This window comes from Homalodisca vitripennis, chromosome 4, assembly GCF_021130785.1.
Source record: "Homalodisca vitripennis isolate AUS2020 chromosome 4, UT_GWSS_2.1, whole genome shotgun sequence".
In the NCBI taxonomy this organism is placed as follows: Eukaryota; Metazoa; Arthropoda; class Insecta; order Hemiptera; family Cicadellidae; genus Homalodisca; species Homalodisca vitripennis.
In genome coordinates this window covers 6,549,917-6,573,798 of record NC_060210.1, presented here as the reverse complement: position 1 = coordinate 6,573,798, position 23,882 = coordinate 6,549,917, and the positions used below count along the sequence as shown (strand labels likewise).

At 31.9% G+C, this 23,882-nt stretch overlaps 1 protein-coding gene across 1 annotated transcript in view; it reads right to left on the bottom strand.

Annotated features, from left to right (window-relative positions):
* LOC124358859 (putative acyl-activating enzyme 19) overlaps nt 1-4,211 on the bottom strand; it is a 75,756-nt gene extending 71,545 nt beyond the window's left edge. Inside the window, exon 1 of the mRNA XM_046811092.1 lies at nt 4,082-4,211. The gene's annotated coding sequence lies outside the window, so the exon portion shown is untranslated. The remainder of the gene's footprint in view (nt 1-4,081) is intronic.
* Between the last annotated feature and the right edge of the window lie 19,671 nt (nt 4,212-23,882).

Below are 23,882 nucleotides of genomic sequence, written 5' to 3'. Positions count from 1 at the left end.
AGTTCCACCGTTATAGTTACAGACTAGCAACGTTTGTGCATAAACGGATTTTATTACCTCTCCCTAAAATAAAAGATAAAAATATAACTGTTAACACTATACAGGGTGTAAATTAAGTTCTGCCACGCATAGATATATCCAAAAGGGATTGAGAAATCATTATAAAATCTTCACCATATCTATTAAAATACTTTTTGGACTCTTTTTGAGGGTAAAAATATTCCCCCTTTTTCCAAAAGAGGGGTGAAGGGGGTTACTTAACATTTTCTAATTTCAACCACCTTGCGACATGTCATTTGAAAGGTAAATCCAAAAGAAACACAATGAAACTAACAAAACACATGCACGACGATCCTAGCAAAAGTTATGAGCAAACAACCCCTTACATCTAAGGGTGTAAATTAAGTCCAGATGCGCCTGGATAGTTCCAAACGGATTGAGAAATGAATGTAAAAGCTTTGAAAAGGGGGATAACATTTTTTTAACCTCAAAAAATCCAAAAAGGTAACTTAATAATTATGGTGAAGGTTCATCAAATATTAATTTAAGTGATTTTTTTCTCCAGTTATTTTTCATACTACTGCTAACGTTCATATCAACGTGAAATCTTCATAGGCCGTGATAACCAGGCCTAGTGAAATCTTCAACCGATTTCAATAGGCCTGATTATTAGATGTCTCTAAATACTACTTTGAATGTCCCCAACTCTTGGAGGAGTGATTTCCGACCTCATTTCTGACTTTTCAAAAGCAAGCTTAGATGCAACGTAGCTATGGTGGGAAGAGTTGACGCAATGTGTGTTGAGTTTAGCTCCAGTTCACCTTCTTCTTAGTGCAGCTTTTGGAATCTGTCTAGGAGTCAAGTCTGCGACAGAGTCGTGATTAACAATGCTGTTTGTAAATTGTAACATATTTAACCGCCTTAATGATCCGGTTGGAACTTCCAAATATTTTCTGGACGAAACAGTTTTGATCCCTACGTATTCTCAGAAATCTGTTGACGCTTGAAGTCGAGGTTTGCGTCATCACTCGCGCCGGCGCGGCAATGTCAGAACAATAATTATTCATCTAGCACTACTTGTAAATGCTCATAATTTAATTAGGCCCGTCGACAGCTGGTAGACCCGCACGCAGTACAACGATGCCCACAACGAGCTTTAGCCTTGCCGAGTATTACCACATCGGTGTCAATGTTTTGTCCAACCGTTTGGCGTTCCCCGGTGGAAAACAAACACAATGGTGGCATTGTTGCGGTTTTCCCGCGGGGGAAACACTTGCAACGTTATTTACAGCCTCCTGTGTGTACACACCATCGTAGCAAAGTATAAGTATTATATTTTACAAGTCATATATACAGGGTGTTAAAAAACTCCCCACATACACGTAAGAACATTGGTCCATAGTTCAAATGAAAAAATAAAATAAAATACAGCAAATTGAACATTTATTTTGGTTGTCCATACTTTCAGTAGACGTTTTATATTGAAGGGATCTACCAGTAAAAATACTTTTGTCGAATTTGCAACTTACATTTCAAACTGGTGGAAATTTAAAATATTTAAACTAAAATATATAAAGAATAATAAACTTAATAAGAAAGTGACAATAATACTTACACAAAATACACTGACACTTTAAATGCTGAATTGAATAACAAATAACTGAGTTATTGAAAGTTTATAAGACTATGCATGGCTCAACGTCCGTCCAATCTCAAGTTACTGCACAACAAGATAGTAGTTGTGAACAACAATGAAACAGTGTCAACAAATTATAACACCCACCATAGTCTATTAGGTTTTTTTGTTTCTGTTATTTAACAGAAAACTCTAATCAAATATTTAAAACACTTGATTACAAAAACACTATATGTTTTTTATGAAATTTCCAAAAATATTTGTGAGAGTATAATCCAAACCCAAAAAAAAAATTAAATATCTAGCAGAGATCTCCCAAACCACATGAAATAAAACAAATTAATCACCATGGTTGTTATGTTGTAAAAAATCAGGGTCATTTCTATCAGCTTGCTGGTATCCCAATCATCAAGTAAATTCTACAATTTAAGGTAAATTTCCAATCCAAATTCCATTTCTTCATCTGGATATTTGTACATGACACACTAAGTCATCCAAGTCAACGCCATATTCTAATGAAAAAATTGCACTTTCAAAGCATTTTCATTTAATTTATGTATTATTGTTAACAAAATGCCTAGGTGTAACTTTTCACGTAGGTAACGTGAGCTAATATTGCTTACTTGGTATTGTAGTTTAAGCACTATAAAAAGCACTTTTTTATACCTCACACCACGCGTAACATGCTTCGCTGAAGTTGCATTCAAAATTTCAAATCTATAGCTCATTCTATTGGTAACTTTGTTGCGTTGCTATGTCACAAGTTAAAGTGTCTAAGAGTTTATTCAATTTCTTTATAAACATATTTATTCTGCACTTTTCTCGTTGCTAACACGGTTATTCATAAGAGCTAAGTAAAAATGTTCGCTAATGCTCAGCCAAATCATATGGAGTGACGCGCACCGTCATCGTAATTGATGTTGCTCATATAGAAATGGAGCTTCATGCGAAATTTCAAGGTCAATTCGTTCTCTAGAAAGCGCTCGGCCAGACAGACTGACAGACAAACAGACGGACAGACATAAATAAAATTGATTTTACCAATCCCTGGATTGATTGGTCACACTAATACATTTTTAAATGTGACTAAAACATTAGAAGTAACAAGCACTAAGTGCCTCATTCTAAAGTAAAGCGAAATAAGAGAATTGAACATAATAGAAATCATGTATAGATCAAGTCGAATCGATATTAATAAAGAATTATTTTTCAGACCAGTTACTGAGACATAAATAGGAATTGCTTATAATTTTCTTAGTTACAACTCATTTGGGAGGACAATAAAAACAAACTGACCAATGATATATCCCTGGTTTCGCTACTTGGAGAATGTGAGGACAGAGTTTAATGAGTAGCCTGCGAGAAGGTGTATATTTGTTATTAATTCCAATTTTTGCACATGATATCATTAAAACTACATTAAACTGTTTCGTAAATCAAAGTTATAAACAAGCAATAAATTGTAAATATACGACTACCTAAATTTATTAACACATTAAAAGTATTTGATTGTTGCATTTCATAAACATATCTCAAAATGTTTACCCAATTTAAACGTCCATTATTAAAACAGAAGTTTTTCATAACTTTGTTATAATGTAATTGTAACTTTAAGCGTTGTAAAATAAAAATATATAAATGTAATTAGGTACATAGTGTTCTAATTTGTATTATCAATTTCGTGTATAAAAAGAATAATATATAAGATATAATATATTTAGGATTTTACCAAACTTTTTTACAATTTTATATTTAGTTATTATTCATAGAAAAATACAGTAAATTTTACTGCATTATAATAAAAAAACAAGGACTTTCTGCTTTAATCATAACAATGGTTATTTTATGTGCTTTATGTGTTTATTATACATTAATAGTAAGACCATTGACCATTATGGAAACTAATTAACTGAGTTTTATTGTTTTATGAATTTACCAATATTACGTATATACAATAACAATAATATATAACATATAGTATATTTAGGATTTCACAAGACTTCTTTACAGTTTTATATTTAGTTTGTATTCAGAAAAAAAACACAGTAATTGTACATTTGACTACATTATAATAACAAATCAAGGCCTTTCTGATTTAAACAAACAATGTTTATGCTTATGTGCCTTATGTACTTAAAGCACATAAATACACATTAACAGTAAGGTAAGAATATAATGGAAATTATCTAACTCAGTTTTATTGTGTTATGTTTTTACTAATATCACGTAACATTAAACTGTTTATTTTTGCCACAGAAATTTGAAATTGTTATTTATTTATTAAAGTTAATACATAAAAAATAATTTAAATCATCTTGGTCAGCAAAACATAACATGTGTAATTAAATTCGAAAACTAGTTCCACTTGACCTTATTTGAATCCATTTTCATACTGTTAAAAAATGTTATTTGATAAAAGAAACTTAATAAAAAGACATCTCATACCTCTTAGGCTCTCTTGCTGAGTGATAGACGTGGTTCAAGCACACCGGCACTGATAGAAGCGAATGCAGTGTAGCCTAGCCTGGTGTGGTATATGGTAACCTAGGCTCCCCACTACCTTTCTCCCTCTCACTCCCTGTCGTTATCACAATAAATTCTGTTATCACATCTGCCTCCACCTCCTCCATTGTTGCCCATCCATGGTGGATAGCGAAGAATATATGGAGAAGAAAACATTAAAATTAGACTGCAGGATTTACGGTTACAAAATTAACTTTAGCAAAAGATTTCGATTGCACAGTGTTGTTTGGATTCATATTGAGTTTCATTATATTAATAGTTTTGACAAATTCTACTTTTATTCATATAATTTTTTGGTACATCTCAATACTTCAAAATGGCAACCGATTAAAGTTTAGAAAGAATCGTTATATGCAAATTATTACGCATTTAGTACAAAGCAAGTGTTTTAGAATTCCCAGGTCATTTACAACAATGTTTATTCCAACGTGTTTTTCATAACGGACGTACCAAACTTTAACTATTATATAAAATTGTGAGAGTAATAATACACACGATAACTACCGTAGTTCTTAATATATTCAGACCAAACTTGGTACATAGACAGTATATGAAGGTAGCTTGGATAACTTAGCTAGCCAGTCTGAACGAATAAAACGTTTCAAGATGGTAGTCATTCGTAATTGAGCACCATATTTTATCTCAAGTATTTTACAAGATAAACCAAAATTGATACTTTTCATAAAATTGTCAAGCAATTCCAAACAACATATTTTCGATTATAAGTTAGGCAATGTTTTCAAGCATAATTTTTGAATAATTGTGATTAATTCAACAAAGAAATGTAAATAGTTGTACAAACTTTTGTTCAGTAAGGTTTCAAGACTATAGAATGTCTAAATGTTTGAAATTGTTACGATTATATAACTATTGAGGGGTATTTTCCTGGAAGGGATATTACAATTTATATTTTAAGTGTAATTATATTTAATTACAGGGGAGAGCGTGGCAAGTTGATACATATTGGATTATTATCGGAGTCTTTGCGCATTTCTGTGCGCATGTGAGTAGGGGTGTTGTTTCCTGTCGTAGTATTCAACGGCGTCCTATAGTGAACCGACAAGATTTTGTTGTGGAAGGATGGTTTTCATTAGTAAAAAGAAATGTTTGAGCTTTGTGTTGATAATATGAGTGAATATCCGGAAAGAGGATATACTCCCGTAATTCCACTACTAGCCCAACTCATAGTGTATCGAAAGGTGAATTTTTAGCGATAGTTCCAATATTATAGTATTCTTGATTTTGAGGTTTGTAGTTTGATATAGCGCAGTGTAGCGGGTACAACCGTTGTCGCAAGATAACCAGATCGAGTAACGTTGAGCGTGGCTGCTGCCTAGATGGGCGACCGCTGAGCGATCCTGTCCTTGCAAGCAGCCCACCTGACCGGCCGTTAGTTCAATATACAATTCAACTAAAAAATTCATTATTCGTCAAATATAGAACTGTATACATGAACGGTGTCAATTTTGACTTAAAAGAACAAAGAAAAAGAAGGTACATAATTAAAAGTTTGTTTTTGACTAGTATTCGAATTTATTGTACAAGGTAGCCTCAACAAGAAATGCTTTTAAGACTTGTTAAACTTCGTCAAATTTATTTAATTTTCTTAGTGATATTAGAAGGTGGTTAAAGATCTATATTTCTATATAAGTTGGCTTCTTTAAATACATTTCTTTATTATGTTTAATTATATGTAAATTGCTTTTATTTGGTATAGCTATGTTTGTCAACAAAGAATGTGCTAATGATATTTTCCACATACAAAACTGTTTTGTTTATGTAGAGACTGTAAACCGTCATTATTCCCATTTCAGTGAAGAGATTTTTACAGTTTGCTTTATGATTAAGATTTAACATAATTCTTATGGCTTTTTTTGATGGGATACAATTTTATTCATATTACAGAGAGACGTTGATTCACACTTCCACTCCTTATGGTATGTGTGAGTGGATCAAAGCAAACTAAATCATTTAAGTGTTATAAAATTACAAGATAGAGATAACCTTTTAATTGCCATAAAAGTTCATCATAGTTTATCAATGTGAAGGACCAATTGAGCTTGTTATGAAATTTGACTGGAATTTGCTGATTTGTACTCAAGTTATTGGAATTCTGCCAACAGAATTTGACAAAAGTGGTTTTATTTTCTTCAAGCATTAGACTTCTTGTGTTTATTTGTTTTGTACTATATTTATTGCTGATTTTATTCCAGGAAAAATGTTGACAGTAATTTTGTCATAGAAAGTTAAATTTATGTCATCAGCAAATAGACAAAATTCATTACTGATTTTCAGTTATGCTAGGCGTTTTCGTAATTTACCTACATGACAAAGAAATAAAAATGGCAAAAAAGTGGAAAATGGAAAATAAGGATGGAAATGGATCTGTAATAGAGGGACGTACAGATCCTTATGGCATTAAATATTTAATTGTTCTACTTCTGGATTTTATTTTTAATATTATATTTTTAGTTATTTGTGTGGTTTCAACGTATTGCTGCCAATCTGTTAAATAAAACTTAATTGAAGCTAAATCTTTACCTGCAATACTATCAGAACGTAATATTTCAATATAAATATCGGCCAATTGTATTAATATACATTTTTCAAAAACTTTTTATAATGAAGGTAGTATAGAGAGAGGTCTGTAATTTAATAATCTATTTTACTTCCGTTTTTGTAAAGTGGAAATATTTTTGACACTTTTAGTCGAGAAGGGTACCAGAAATAAGGCAAGAATTTATGACATTATGGAGTGTTTTGAGAATTGCCCATTTAGCATCCGTAATTAATTTACTGGGAATCTCACCATAACCTGAGGACCACTTAATTTTGACAGAACTGATTACTTTGATTAGCTGCTTCTCAGAAACCGTATATTTAAATTAAGGTCCTCCCAATTTAGTTTGAGGTAGTGTTTGTTTAGTTTTCAAGTTATGTATTTTGGGAATTATTAAATTATGTACCGTGTCAGTGTAATAATTATTTAATAAGTTCACTACCTCATGTTGATCAATAACATATTTTCCCTCATGTTTAAATTCAATTTGTTGGTGCTTTTATTTCCCAAGTTCAGTGTTAACCAATTGCCAAGTTGCCTTTACAATATTTTCAGAATATGCTTAAAATTGTGTATTAGTTTTTCTTTCTCTTTTTCAATATAGTTATCAATCCTGTGTTTATTATAAGTTTTTTAGTGCCTATATTTTTATAGGGAAATGTTTGTCGAAGAAATACTTGAGCACATTGTAAAAGAAAGAGAATTTGTTTTCAATAGGTGTTTGATATAGTTCAGTCTAGTTTTTATTTGCCAAACCGTTTATAAAATTATTTACATATTTTTAAAATTATTTTCCTATTCCCATAATCTGTTGCAGTGACTATAGTTTATTGATAACAATTTGGCTGTCATGATCAGAGAGAGCTGTAATAATTAACATCATTTACATGTTTCCTATCAATACTGGTAATAAAATTATCTATTGCAGTTCCACTATTGTCAGTTACTCTCGTTAGTATGTTTACAGTATAATAAATGTGTATTTCAAGTAACTTAACAAAATCAAGCTTTTTACTATCATCTACCAAAATATCAATATTAAAATCTCCTCCAACACAGAAATTACAATTTATGCTTAATACAGTATTTAATAACCTATCTAATTGTTCCGGAAAACAATCCAAATTCCTTGAAGGAGTTCTTTACATCTGCTACAATGAATTTTATACTGTCTAATTTAATTTCAGTAATACAAAATTCAAAAACCCTATCTACATTCAAACACTACAGAAAAGGGTTCAAACAAACCCAAAAACTGCTTGGAGTCCAGACCAGGCTTTGTCATTGCACAGGATGCAACTCTCGAGCACAAATCACTGATTGTGTGATTGTGATTGTGATCCTCGTACTTGTGTTTACTTATTCTGACTTCTCATCCAAAACAGTGCCGTCGAAATTCCTCGGTCTGGGACTACCAACGCTAAATATCGCCTAACTAAAACGGAACTAATTCTTTCTTCAAGAAAAGATTTTCCCTATACCTAATCACGTTGGGTCTACAAGATATCTCTATTCAAACGCTGTAAAACGAAAAAATAATAAAAAAGGGAGAAGTCAATGAAATCTGCTACTCCTTACAAGTGTACCCTAAAGGAAAGGCTGGTGAAGAAGACTGAGGAGAAAGAAGCCGAAAAGAATGCGAAGACAAGAACATTCGAGAAAAAGTTATATAGCATGATCAAAACCAATACGAAAGGAAGAATATGGGAAAGAAAATAAATTAGTTCCTGAAAAGAAGATCAAGTTTGAATCTGAGACTGAGCAAGAAGGCGGTGCCAAATGTCTATCATGTTTGGAGCCCTATTCCAAATCAAATCCAGGTGAAGAATGGATATGGTACTGCAAAAATAATACAGCAATGTGTATACTTTTAATATGATTTTGTAATCAGCACGTTTTGAACAAAACCCTCACATGTGTGTATCATATCAATAACGTACTTACCTTTTTATTTCTTTTTCGCTAAATAAATTAGATTTATACTTAAATGAGTGTTTAATTTCTGCCTTTATGTTAATTTACTTATCATTTTATACACTTGTTCAACCTTCCTCCAGCTGATGTCAACTTGTCCCCACGTGGGGAACATTTATACATTTTACAATATCATACACAAATGTAAATTTTGATAAAAGTATGAATTAAATAAAAGGTATTAGATGAATGCGTAACTAATTGAAGTAAAATACCATAAGGTTTCCTATAGAAAGAAAATTAAAATTAAATTTATAAAAAATTACATCTGGAATTTTCTCAACTTGCCTCGCTTTTCCCTAATTACTATCGAAGAAAATTCAAAAAATTCCATAAAGAGTATAATTATAGTATGCAGATTTCTAAGAAACCTACCTGAAAAATTCACATTTTTATTTAAATAGCTGTTAAATTGATTTTCTGTTGATAATTGAGGCACTACATTTTTATTGACAATACACATAGTATATTATGGCAATCATTGTTTCGGAGAAAACAATTCTTTGCTGAGGGAAACGTCTTTGACCAGTTTACATTTCAGCTTGCTCAGAGTAGGTAATAAGAGCTGTAATTGGGTTATTGAGTAAAACAGTTAGAATTAATTTTAAAATGTAATTTTCTTAATTCGTTTGCTCAGTTTTGTTAATTATATTGCATAAGTTCGATAGGCAATCTTAACCAATAAATGGTTTCTAGGTGGTAGCCGTTCTCTTCTGCATGACCATCTCTCAGGCCAAAAGTAAAACACTTTTAGTAATTAATTTCAAATGAGGTTTACTCGTAAATATTATTTGATAAATTTTTAAATATGGTGGTCCAAAACGTGTAGAAAATGATGCTTTACAAAGGAATAAATAAAACTTTGCTCTACGATGCTCAATAAATGATAAAATGTAAACATGACATATATTTCATTCATTAAGCATCATAGAGAATAATTTAGACCGTTTTATGATTTTCCTGCTCGTTTAAAACAGTGTTTCCTTTTACACGTTTTTAAGTAAGGAAATTTTTACCAAAGTGGCATTGAAAGTTTTTAAAACCAACATAGTCGAATCATTGCGGATATTGTAATGATTATATACATGAATACAAAACCTGTAATCATTATAAATTACATCATTACAAATCGCTTGCCATCATTAAACATATAATTATTAACTGACTGCCACAAAACCACTTTTTATCCTAACAGCGATTTTAATATTGCAACGTTTAGAGATTAAGGTTAATATACATTTTCGAAAGCATTATGAGTTGTATTAAAACGAACCATTAATGTCGTCATATTATCAGCGTTCTATAAATTATCCTTCAAACTAATAATATACCTTCAGATTGGTACTTTGAGATGCAGATAAAAGTGACTTACGTACAGCTGTGTCGAAAGGGATGTTAATATAGCACAATACTAGTGGAAACTACAAGTATTGGAAGTACTATACTATCGGTACTGTAATTCTCGATTCCGACAAACTGGACAAGATTGTACAGGGTGAGGCAATGAGAACTCCACATTTGTTTATAGAACAAATTAAATAGTTTTACTGCTGAATGAAATATAAAGACGTGGATGCATATGTTGTAATATGCAGATTTTCTTTTCAAAATCCTTTTTTTTACCGATATCCTTCAAATAACAACCTTGCAAAGCCGCTCCGAACAGTTTTTAGACTTCCTCCAAATTGTCTTTTGGGTAATGGCCGTTTTTATAAATATTGTATTTCCCAGTTTGTAATATTTTTATCTAAAATATCACCCTAAAATGCCAACAAATGTTGAAGTGAGTTCTAAACAATCTTGAGTTTTTACACAAGAATCATTGTCCTTAAAAAACGTTTCTTCAGCTTCAAAGTTCACTTAAGTGAACACAGCATATTACTTATGGTTGCAATCCTAATAATATTATAAATGCCAAAGTGTTTTGCTTTCACGTATAAACTATTCAACGGATTGTACTAAAAGTTTACATGGACGTGCCTAGGGTCCTTGTGATGAATATAGGCCCATTCGTATTTCGTAAATCCTTCCGGGCTACGGCCGACTGGTCTTTAAAGCAGCAACAAAATTTTATCTTTGTCTCTACAAAATTTATTCAACTGTTATGTGTAAACATCGTATTAAGACAGCACGACCGTGTGTATGATTATTTTAATTAATATTTTCAATTCATTTACATCTATAGAGTGAAAGCATAACCAAAGTAACAACAATTATTATTTTAACATCTTATAAAAAGCAATTTTTATTCTGGATTACAAATCATACATAAATGCACTTTTTATGACAGAAAATGGTCATAAAATCGTTGATATGTTGACATCGTATCCATTCCTCACTGACGAGGTATACGATACTGATTAGGTATATGATTAAAGGCATAATGGTATAATTCCTAGACTGGACCGAGGAAGAAGTATGCTATAGCGAAAATGGATTGGGAACCAAGAATGTTACTGTATCACGCATTATCTTTATATATGGATGGCGACTGTCATAATGTTAGTATTGAAACGTGTTAGTATTATTAATGTCGATTCTTGTTTTTAATTTTCAGTAGCAATATTTATGTCTATATAATTTAGAAAACTATACTGTTTTGAATCCAACCTCAATTAAAAATTATATACAGGGTGATTCGGTTAGTGTTACCGGCACTTTCTGAGCTGATTGTACTATAACAAATAAAGAAAAAAGTTCATATAAACATGGGTCCGGAAATGCTTCCTTACTGGGTTATGGCCAATTGAAGATTTCACCAAAAATTGTGTGCAGGAGGTCAAATGATGATTTGCCGCGTGTTTATGAAGAGATATTTATAGGCGAATGCAACTTTTTCTAACGGATTTTTAGATGAGAAATTGAATAAAGTTCATCTCATAGCTGTATCTCATTTAGTTTTTTTGTTATACTACAAAAAACAGAAATAAAATAATTTTGAAAACACTTTTTTAAGGTTTAACGGACAATTATTTTGTTAAATAGGCATTGAAGACCCACATTTTTACAAAGAAACTTGCAGAAAATTTAATTCTGAATAAAATTATGTGCCACACGGCTATTAACAGCGAAGTATTAGTTTCTGGAATTTAATTTTACAACAAACATTCTACCAAGCAAGAAATTCCAAAGCAAAGGAAAACCGCATTTTAATGACATAGAGTAGCCTACACATAAGATTTATTAGGATGCAATTTAAATTAAGTTTTAAATAAATTATTGTTTTTCATCTAAAGCTTATAATACTACGTACCACTTTCATAACAGGTGTTCAAAAATTCCTTGTACTTCAATACACTTAGCAGCTCGCTTTCTGATTGATCGAGTTATCCTCCGCAACGCTGCACGATTGTTTTTGATTTGTGCGGCGGCATCTTCAATTCGATTTATTAACTCTTCACGTGTATTTACTTTTTCCTGGTACACCAGGTTCTTCATCCAACCCCATATACAGAAATCTAATGGAGTTAGATCTGGTGATCTTGGTGGCCAAGTGTGTGGTCCACCGCGACCAATCCATCGCCCGGGAAACTGCTCGTTTAAGTGCATTGTTACATTATGGGAAAAGTGGGCAGGGGCACCATCATGTTGATAAATAATATTGCACCTTACTGCTAATGGAACATATTCTAATAATAGTGGTAGTTGTTCTGTAAGGAATTCTAGGTACATGCGGGAATTTAGATGTCCTCGAAGAATGAATGGTCCTATTAATCGACAATGAATGAGTCCACACCATACATTTACACTAAATCTGTGTTGAAAGTTGCGCACGATTGTACTATGTGGATTTCCCTCTGCCCAAGTGTGTTCATTGTGAAGGTTGTTGACGCCATCTCGGGTAAATTGAGCTTCATCAGTGAATAAAATGGTTCTATGATGTTGACGGTTTCTAATTAACCAGTTGCAAAATTCCAATCGAAGAGGAATGTATAGGTCTATTTATACTGTTTCTCGGGGAAAAATTCTAATTTTGCGTTGGAAACATAATTAGTTTGAACCAGAGTTGCAAAGCCTGAAATAATTACTCACACGTTTCTTCTTCATCATGAACACCTTATATGACTAATTCCACTTAAAAAAAAACCATAGGGCCCTATCATATTACATCACAAGTCCTTTCACTAATAAAACTATCAACTTCGACTTTGGAGTTCCTCTTCATAAATCTAAAATGGTTTGAAGTGTTACTGAGATCGTGGGAGCTATTCAAATAATTACACGTAAATTTGCATAGAGATTGCGGGCGAAGCCGAGGGTATGTATTAGAATTTATCATATGACAGAACAAACAGATTGTTAAGTTCCTATTACCTCCCCATATATTTGACCGGAATGTATCGCAACTCAATTACAATATCCAGTATGCAGCTCGTTTATATTAACAATTTTTTATTATTTGAAAGTGGAGACTAATAAATAGAATAATTGACAACTCCAGACTTGCACACTTAAACAAAAAGTGTATTTAGGTGATAAAGCAATAAGATAAAAATTGAAGAGCATGGTGCAAAATATAAAATTTTTTGATCGGTATTTATCCATAAAGCTACGAGAGGATGAAAAGTCGCTATCCTTAGCCGAATTCCAGCTCTTATTAGGTTTACGTCACGGTTGAAAATATCTTAAGCTAAAGCATCATCAGAAAAAGTTGAAAAATTTACTGATATCATTCGCCATCCAAATTTCTTCGTCGATACCTTGCAAGACAAGGTGTTTCCTGAGCTTTAGCAAAGCCTATCATGCGTGGAGCTGGAAAAATTGTAATATTCTTTTTCAGATCCACACGACATTTCGAAAAAGAACTGACCGATAGACTCGAATTATTGCATAATTTGATTGATACAAGAGGAACATTGAGTGATATGATGGAAACAGGATTCTTCCGGACATTTGCCATCGTTCAGTGAAACAAAAAGTCAGTAACACTACGTTTCGAGATCTACAATCTGATCTCTTCTTCATAATCCTTCCATCGTCAAAATAATTCAATCAAAGAACAGAGTTATTTGATGGTACATTTAATTCCATGGGATTTGGCTGAGCATCGCCGAATATTTTTACATTGGTGTTATGGTGGCAACGAGAAAATATCAGAATAAATAAATTAGTAAACAAAATCAATATACCCATAAGAGATTCAGTACGTTACATATTAATACACGTAGCTTAACCATTACAAAACGTATATCCCTTTATTGCGACTTGGCGTGTAAACGTTTATCATTTAAACATTGTTATGAACCAATGTAATGAATAAAAGTTTCATTACTGTTTGCCAGATATGTAGAGAAATGTTCCTATTTGCATTAAACTAAGTTTCTATGATGTGTAATTTTCATGTCAACCTCTTTTTTGTGTGATTGTATTTGTCTATCTGTCCGCAGGACATCTCGAGAATGAAATGAGTTGTGGATTTTAAATTGTGCATGCATTATTATTTCTACAAAAATAAGTGCTATCATTCATCATTGTTGTGTCAATTTCTTTATTTTATGCTTGACTGTCTCGAGAATGAAATAAGTTGTGGATTTTAAATTGTGCATGCATTATTATTTCTACAAAAATAAGTGCTATCATTCATCATTGTTGTGTCAATTTCTTTATTTTATTCTTGACTGTCTCGAGAATGAAATAAGTTGTGGATTTTAAATTGTGCATGCATTATTATTTCTACAAAAATAAGTGCTATCATTCATCATTGTTGTGTCAATTTCTTTATTTTATTCTTGACTGTCTCGAGAATGAAATAAGTTGTGGATTTTAAATTGTGCATGCATTATTATTTCTACAAAAATAAGTGCTATCATTCATCATTGTTGTGTCAATTTCTTTATTTTATTCTTGACTGTCTCGAGAATGAAATAAGTTGTGGATTTTAAATTGTGCATGCATTATTATTTCTACAAAAATAAGTGCTATCATTCATCATTGTTGTGTCAATTTCTTTATTTTATTCTTGACTGTCTCGAGAATGAAATAAGTTGTGGATTTTAAATTGTGCATGCATTATTATTTCTACAAAAATAAGTGCTATCATTCATCATTGTTGTGTCAATTTCTTTATTTTATTCTTGACTGTCTCGAGAATGAAATAAGTTGTGGATTTTAAATTGTGCATGCATTATTATTTCTACAAAAATAAGTGCTATCATTCATCATTGTTCATGTTATTATTTCTACAAAAATAAGTTATTCAATTTCTGTGTCGAGAATGAACATAAGTTCATGCATTATCTACAAAAATAAGTGCTATCATTCATCATTGTCTTTCTTTATTTTATTCTTGACTGTGTCGAGAATGAAATAAGTTGTGGATTTTAAATTGTGCATGCATTATTATTTCTACAAAAATAAGTGCTATCATTCATCATTGTTGTGTCAATTTCTTTATTTTATTCTTGACTGTGTCGAGAATGAAATAAGTTGTGGATTTTAAATTGTGCATGCATTATTATTTCTACAAAAATAAGTGCTATCATTCATCATTGTTGTGTCAATTTCTTTATTTTATTCTTGACTGTGTCGAGAATGAAATAAGTTGTGGATTTTAAATTGTGCATGCATTATTATTTCTACAAAAATAAGTGCTATCATTCATCATTGTTGTGTCAATTTCTTTATTTTATTCTTGACTGTGTCGAGAATGAAATAAGTTGTGGATTTTAAATTGTGCATGCATTATTATTTCTACAAAAATAAGTGCTATCATTCATCATTGTTGTGTCAATTTCTTTATTTTATTCTTGACTGTGTCGAGAATGAAATAAGTTGTGGATTTTAAATTGTGCATGCATTATTATTTCTACAAAAATAAGTGCTATCATTCATCATTGTTGTGTCAATTTCTTTATTTTATTCTTGACTGTCTCGAGAATGAAATAAGTTGTGGATTTTAAATTGTGCATGCATTATTATTTCTACAAAAATAAGTGCTATCATTCATCATTGTTGTTCAATTTCTTTATTTTATTCTTGACTGTTTCGAGATGAAATACATTTTGGATTTAAATTGTGCATGCATTATTAATTCTACAAAAATAAGTGCTATCATTCAATCATTTGTTGTTCAATTTCTTTATTTATTCTTGACTGTCTCGAGAATGAAATAATTGTGGAATTTAAATTGTGCATGCATTATTATTTCTACAAAAAATAAGTGCTAACATTCTCATTGTGTGTTCAATTTCTTATTTTATTCTTGACTGTGTCGAGAAATGAAATAAGTTGTAGATTTTAGAATTGTGCATCGCATTATTTATTCTACAAAAATAAGTGCTATCATTCATCATTGTTGTGTCCAATTTCTTGTATTTTATTCTTGACTGTCTCGAGAATGGAAATAAGTTGTGGATTTTAAATTGTGCATGGCATTATTATTTCTACAAAAATAAGTGCTACATTCATCATTGTTGTGTCAATTTCTTTATTTTATATCTTGACTGTGTCTCGGAGCAATGAAATATAAGTTGTGGATTTATAAATTGTGCATTGCATTATTTTTTCTACAAAAGATAAGATGCTATCATTTTCATCATTGTTGTGTCAATTTCTTTATTTTTATTCTTGACTGTGTCGAGAATTGGAAAATAAGTTTGTGGATTTTAAAATTGTGCATGCAATATTAGTTACTACAAAAAATAAGTGCTATCATTCATTTCATTTGTTGTGTCAATTTTCTTTATTTAGTTATTCTTGACTGGTGTCGAGAATTGAAATAAGTTGTGGATTTTTAAATTTGTGTCATGCATTATTTTTTCTTCTACATAAAAATAAGTGCTATCATTCATCATTGGTTGTGTCAAGTTTCTTTATTTTATTCTTGACTGTCTCGAGAATGAAATAAAGTTGTGGATTTTAAATTTGGCATGCCATTATGATTTCTATCAAAAATAAGTGCTATCAGTTCAATCATTTGTTGGTGTCAATTTCTTTATTTTATATTCTTGATCCGTGGTCGAGAATGAAATAAGTTGTGGATTTTAAAATTGTGCATGCATTAATTAATTTCTACTCAAAAATACGTGCTATCCATTCAACATTGTTGTGGTCAATTTCTTTTATTTATTCTTGACTGTTCTCGGAGTATGAAATAAGTTGTGGATTTTAAATTGTGCATGCATTATTATTTTCTACAAATAATAAGTGCTATCATTCATCAATATGTTGTGTCAATTTCTTTATGTTTATTCTTGGACTGTGTCGAGAATGAAATAAGTTGTGGATTTGTAAATTGTGCAAGTATTATTATTTCTATAAAAAATTTAAGTAACTTGTCAATTCTTCATTGTTGGTGTCAATTTCTTTATTCGTATTCTTGACTGTCTCGAGAATGAAATAAGTTGTGGATTTTAAATTGTGCATCGCATTATTTTTTCTACAAAATATACAGTGCTATCATTTCATCATTGTTGTGTCAATTTCTTTATTTTATTCTTGACTGTCCCTCGGGGAATGAAATGAGTTGTGGATTTTAAATTGTGGCATGCATTATTATTTTCTACAAAAATTAAGTGCTTATCATTCAACATTGTTGTGTCGAATTTCTTTAATTTATTCTTGACTTGTGTCGAGAATGAAATAAGTTGTGGATTTTAAAAGTGTGCATGCTCATTATTATTTCTACAAAAATAAGTGCTATCCATTCATACAGTGGTTGTGTCAAGTTTCTTGATTTTATTCTTGGACTGTCTCGGGAATGAAAATAAGTTGTGGATTTAAAATTGTGCATACATTATTATTTCTACAAAATAATAGTGCTATCATTATATTGTTGTGTCAATTTCTTTATTTTTATTCTTGACTGTCTCGAGAATGAAATAAGATCTGTGGATTTTTAAATTGTGCTATGCATGATTATTTCTATCAAATAATAAGTGCTATCATTCATCATTGATTGTGTCCAATTTCTTTTATTTTATATCTTGAACTGTGTCGAGAATGAAAAATAAGTTGTGGATTTTAAAATTGTGCATGCATTATTATTTCTTTTATTCTACAAAAATATAAGTGCTATTCATTCTTCATGGTATTGTTTCCAATTTCTTTAATCTATCTCTTGATCTAGTGTCGAGAATGAATATAAGTTGTGGATTTTAAATTGTGCATGCATTATTATTTTCTACAAAAATAAGTGCTATCATTCATCATTGTTGTGTCAATTTCTTTATTTTAAATTCTTGACTGTGTCGAGAATGAAATAAGTTGTGGATTTTTAAACTGTGCATGCATTAATTATATCTACAAGAAATAAGTGCTATCATTCGATCATTGTTGTGTCTATCTTCTTTATTTTATTCCTTGACTGTGTCGAGAATGATAAATAAGTTGTGGATTTTAACAATTGTGCAATGCATTTTAATTTAAATTATTTTTTTCCCTACAAAAATATGTGCTATCATTCATCATTGTTGTGTCAATTTCTTTAATTTATTCTTGACTGTGGTCGAGAATGAAATAAGTTGTGGATTTTTAAATTGTGCATGCATTATTATTTCTACCAAAAATAAGAATGCTATCAGTCATCATGGTGTGTCCCAATTTCTTTATTTTTATTCTTGACTGTCCTCCCGGGAATGAAATAAAGTTGTGGATTTTAAAATTGTGCAATGCATTATTATTTCTACAATAATTAAGTGCTCTATCATTTCCATCATTGTTGTGTCAATTTCTTTATTTTATTCTTGGACTGTGTCGAGAATGAAATAAGTTGTGGGATTTTAAAATTGGTGCATGCAATTATTATTTTCATTACCTAAAATTAAGTGTTTCTATCATTCCATCATTGTTGTGTCAATTTTCTTTATTTTATTCTTGGACTGTCTCGAGAATGAAATAAGTTGGTGGATTTTAAAATTGTGCATCGCCATTATTATTTCCTACAACAAATAAAGTGCTATCATTTCATTCATTGATTGTGTCAATTTCTTTATTATTATTCTTGACTGGTGTCGCGAGATGAAAATAAGTTGATGGATAGGTTTATAATTGTGCATGCATTTTTTATTTATACCAAAAAAAAAAAAATAATAAGTGCTATCATTTCATCAATTGTTGTGGGTCAATTTCCTTTATTTTATTCTTGACTGTCTCGAGAATGTAAATAAGTTGTGGTATTTTAAATTGTGCAGGCATTATTAATTTCTCTACAAAATTAAGTGCTCTCATCATTCATCCATTGTTGTTGTCAATTTCTTTAATTTTAATTCTTGACTGGTGTCGAGAATAGAAATAAGTTTGTGGATTTTAAATTTGTGCATGCATGATTATTTCTAACAAAAAATAAAGTGGCTATCATTAAATCATTGTTTTGTGTCGAAATTTCTTTATTTTATTCTTGACTGTGTCGAGAATGAAATTAAGTTGTGGATTTTAAAATTGTGGCATAGCAATAATTATTACTACCAAAAATAAGTGCTATACCTTCATCATTTGTTGTGTCAATTTCCCTTTATTTTATTCTGTTGACTGTTGTCGAGAATGAAATAGAAGTTTGTGGATTTTAAAATTGTGGCATGGCTATCTATTATTTTTCTTACAAAAGAATAAAGTCGCTATCATTCAATCTTTTTGTGTCAATTTCTTTTTTTTATTCTTGGACTGTCCTCGAGAAATGAAATAAGGTTGTTGGTATTTTAAATTGGTGCATGCATTATTATTTTCTACAACAAAATTAAAGTGCTATCATTCATCATTGTTGTGTCAGTTCTTTATTTGTATTCTTGGACTCTGTGTCGAGAAATGAAATAAGTTGGTGGATTTTTAAATTGTCGCATGCATTATAATTGATTTCTACAAAAAATAAGTGCTATCACTTCATCTCATTGTTGTGTCAATTTCTTTATTTTTATTCCTTGACTGTCTCCGAGAATGAAATAAGTTGTGGATGTTAAATTGTGACATGCATTTATTATTTCTACAAAAATAAGTGGCTAATTCATTCATCAATTGTTGTGGTCAATTTCTTTATTATATTCTTGGACTGTGTCGAGAATGAAATAAGTTGTGGAATATTAAATTGTGTGCTTGGTATTATTATTTCTAGTAAAAATAAGTGCTTTCATTTCATCATTGTTGTGTCAATTTCTTTATTTGATTCCTTGACTGTCTTCAGAGAATGAAATAAAGTTTGTGGATTTTTACAATTGTGCATGCATTTTTTATTTCTACAAAAATAAAGTGCTATACATTCATCATTGTTGTTTTTATGTCCAATTTCTTTATTTGATTTCTATGACCTGTCTCGGGAATGGAAAAATGAAGTTGTTGGATTTTTAAATTGTGCATGCATTAGTTATTTCTACAAAAAAAATAAGTGCTATCATTCATCATTTTTTTGTGTCAAATTTCTTTAATTTATTCTTGACTGTGTCGAGAATGAAATAAGGTGTGGATTTTAAATTTGTGCATGGCCTAGTATTATTTCTAACAAATCAATTAAGTGCTATCATTCATCATTGTTGTGTCAAATTTTCTTTATTTTATTCTTGACATGTCTCGGACATGGAAAAAATAAGTTTGTGGATTTTAAAATTTGTGCATGCATTATTAATTTCTACATAAATAAGTGCTTATCATTCATCATTGTTAGTGTCCAATTTCTTTAATTTATTCTTGACTGTCCCTCGAGGAATGAAATAAGTTGTGGATTTTAAATTGTGCATTATGGCATTATTATTTCTACAATATAAGTGCTATCATTTCATCATTGTTGTGTCAATTTCTAATTTATATTCTTGGAACTGTCTCGAGAGTAAAATAAGACTGTGGGTCTGAAATTTTGGCATGTATATGTCTATTTGTCTGAGGTCAGCGAAGGTTGTTACGACACGTGATGTGGCTTACTCTACCTTGTATGACTATATAAGTAACATGTACTCTCGACCTTGGACTAATAAGACGACGACGGCCACACATAAAATTATTTTTCTGCAACTGTGATACAAGGTCACTGATTATTGATTGTCACCTTGAAACGCAACTGATATTGTAGACATGGAAATGTATGAAGCCTCCATGAAAATTTATACTATGAATAGCCAACAATTATGGCTGAAAGCGCCCAAGAAATGCCACGCTGTCTGGTTGATTCAGAGATCTCGCTCGCTTCGCTCAGGCGTAACACAAAATGGAAGTGATTGGAAAATAATTATGCGGAATGCTGGAATGAAAGAGATTTTTGTGAGTGAGTAAATTGAACATTGACTTTCCAGAACCGGTCGGTTATCGATCAACTGGCATGGATGGTTGACACTCGTTTAAATGTCAATTAGTTATGACACTGGTTCGAGTGAGTCCTTCCATTTAATTTCAACTCTTGTATTAGTTGAACGTTGCTTGTTTACTGACGAAATGATCAAGACAAGTTGTAAACGCGTGTATTATTGATTATGACAACCACAGCTACGTTGACAGGTCGTACACCTTGAATTGTTCATGTTCCAGGAGAGTTTCCAGGATTTAGGAGTTCTCTACTGTTTTACACCAACTTTAATTTATTGAATATTTAAATGTATTACAAGTGAACATTAGAAACAATTACAAGTTTTATAAACACTAAATAAAACTGTTTTGAGCTTGTACTCAGATAGTATCTCGAGGGATATTTTTCCGCCACCACTCGATATAAAATCTAAAAATAAAGCTCAGATCACGTGACCAGATAAGGACGAGAGAAGTAGCGGAGCAATGCAACAAGGTGAGGGGACAATGAACATTTTATCACTGCCTGTATGATTAATTAAATCTCAATTTATGTTTCCACATGCCATAGACTTTTATTATTTATCGTTTAAAATAATTTATAAAACTAAAACAAATACTATTTTGGACCTTTCATATTGATTTTAAAAACATTACAACTTTTATTCATCACTTAAATGCACAGATGTTAGGATTAAAACAAAAAGAACTCAGCTCACTATCTCTGAAGGTTTGGGAGGACATTGTTCCTAAATCTGAACTATTTAACATGGTAAGGGTAGAACGAGCTGATCTCCCTGAAGGCAAAAAAGAATTGAAAAATTACACCGTGACTATTAAGTTTTTGTTCTCTTTTTACAATTAGCTTATAAATTGCAAATAGTCCTATAGGAACCTTAGCGCTGCTTCCGGAGTGTCAGGATATTTAGGATGGGTGAGATTAGGGGGTAGGGGACGCGTCTTATCGAGATCCATGAGGAAGATTTATGGCACTAATCTCAAAGACACGTCCCCATGGAAGAAGAGGAGGCCAGCTCTGAACCAGCATGTCCAGTCAAAACAGGCAGGGGGTGGCACACCCTTGTTGAGGCTAGCAAGAACCCCTGATACATAGTGAAGGAACCCCATCTATTCCAACAGTAGACTAGATCTACTGAATTACCCTTGAACCCCAGAATCTCAGCATTTGCGGTTGGTAGTGTACTGCTCCTGGACATCCATAAGGTTGCCCAGATTTAAGTAACACATCGGTTTTTGCTGTGCCCAGTGGTAGGTTCAAATGGAAGGTATAAACCAGCCAGAAGGGATCCCTGCTAGGTAAGTGACTATTAATTAAATTGGTCCTTGTACTTTTATAGCAGTTCCCCGTCGGTAGTCTAGTCTCCAGAGGAATGACCTTGAACTGGATCACCATGAATAGTACCAACTGTAACACCTGAAACATAACATGACAAGTCATTCTTACAGCTCTACTATCCTCTGGTTACTCGTACTTTCCGATGTGACTTTCCTAAAGTAACCGGACAGGACGCCACGGCCACGTCACGCGGCTGAAGAATCAAGCAGCTACACTAAAACCTAAAGAACAATCTTTCCCATAGTTAAATATTCAAAAACTGGTTTATAATAGTGTTCTACTGTCTTGTAAAAGTCAAATAGTAACGTTGTCTTTCATATCTGAATTACATTACTGACCAAGCACTGAATAATTAATATTTTCTAAAACTTACAGTTACAAGTAAATATTTCCTTATACCTATGATTTTCTTATCTGGATAAATTCTGTGCTCAACAGCCATTCCAGAAAAAGACTGAAATAAGACGTTTTGAAAATCACTTTTTGCTTTCAAGACTATGATGTAAACAAATTCATAATAATAGGATTTTCCAGACATTTTCCAACGTTCAGTGATACAAAAAAATCGGTAACACTACGTTTAGAGATCTGCAACCTGATCTCTTCTCCAGAGTAGGTGGTTGGTCGGCGAATGCAGACGTTTTGTCACCAGTATACTTTAGTTCAGTTTCAATAATTAGTATTGTGTTTAGTTTTTATTAAGTGCATGTTTTAGAATTAGTGAGGTTGACACACAACATAGTGATTCCTGACTTATGTGTGCCACAACGCTCTGGTATGATTAGTTTATTTTAACCTAGTACTTAATCATGTTTTAGGTTAGTTATTTACCCGAAGAAGAAATCGGATTGCACATGTTGAAACTTAGTGCTACTGATTTCTTTTGTATCACTGAACGATGGAAAATGTCCGGGAAAAATCCTGCTTTTTCCTTCACAATCCTTCCGTGATCAAAAACAAACTTCAAAAAGGAGTAAATGAGGACATGTGGGTTTAAAAAAGAAAACACCGCTATTTCGTAACTGGTCGATCCGTCTTGGACAGCTGGGATGAAACTGAGGACTGACCGGTATACTCTGCTTTGGCCTACTATTAAACAGGTTGACCAGGTGATCAAGTAGTCCCAACCAATCAGCGCCACGCGATTTGTGTAGTGATACACTAATTGATTCAAGCTTCTGTTCGTCAATGAGTTCCTACAGTAGGGGCCGCGAAACAGTTCAGTTGACAGTAGCCAATAGGGTGGAGAGGCTCTTGCTACGTTGCCACACAACACGTCAACTAGCGCCTGACACAACTAGCGTAGCGCTGCGGCAACAACGGGAAACACGATTGGCAACATCCTCAGTTCTCTTTGGCTGCTCCAAGGTCACGCGCCTAATAGGCTCCTCCCTCAACTGCACTTTCTGGTCATCCCTACTGTAGGAAATATGCATCAGTGCATTACAAGGCGGGACTATCTTGCAATTAACTCCTGATACTGCAATTAATGCTAATAAGATGTGAAAAAGTTGAAATCAAGATACAGAATATGAAATAACAAACCCTGAAAATTAACACCGACACGAAATATATATGACATGATCATTAATTAACACGGAGAATAATAATTACTACACTTTGTAGAAAAA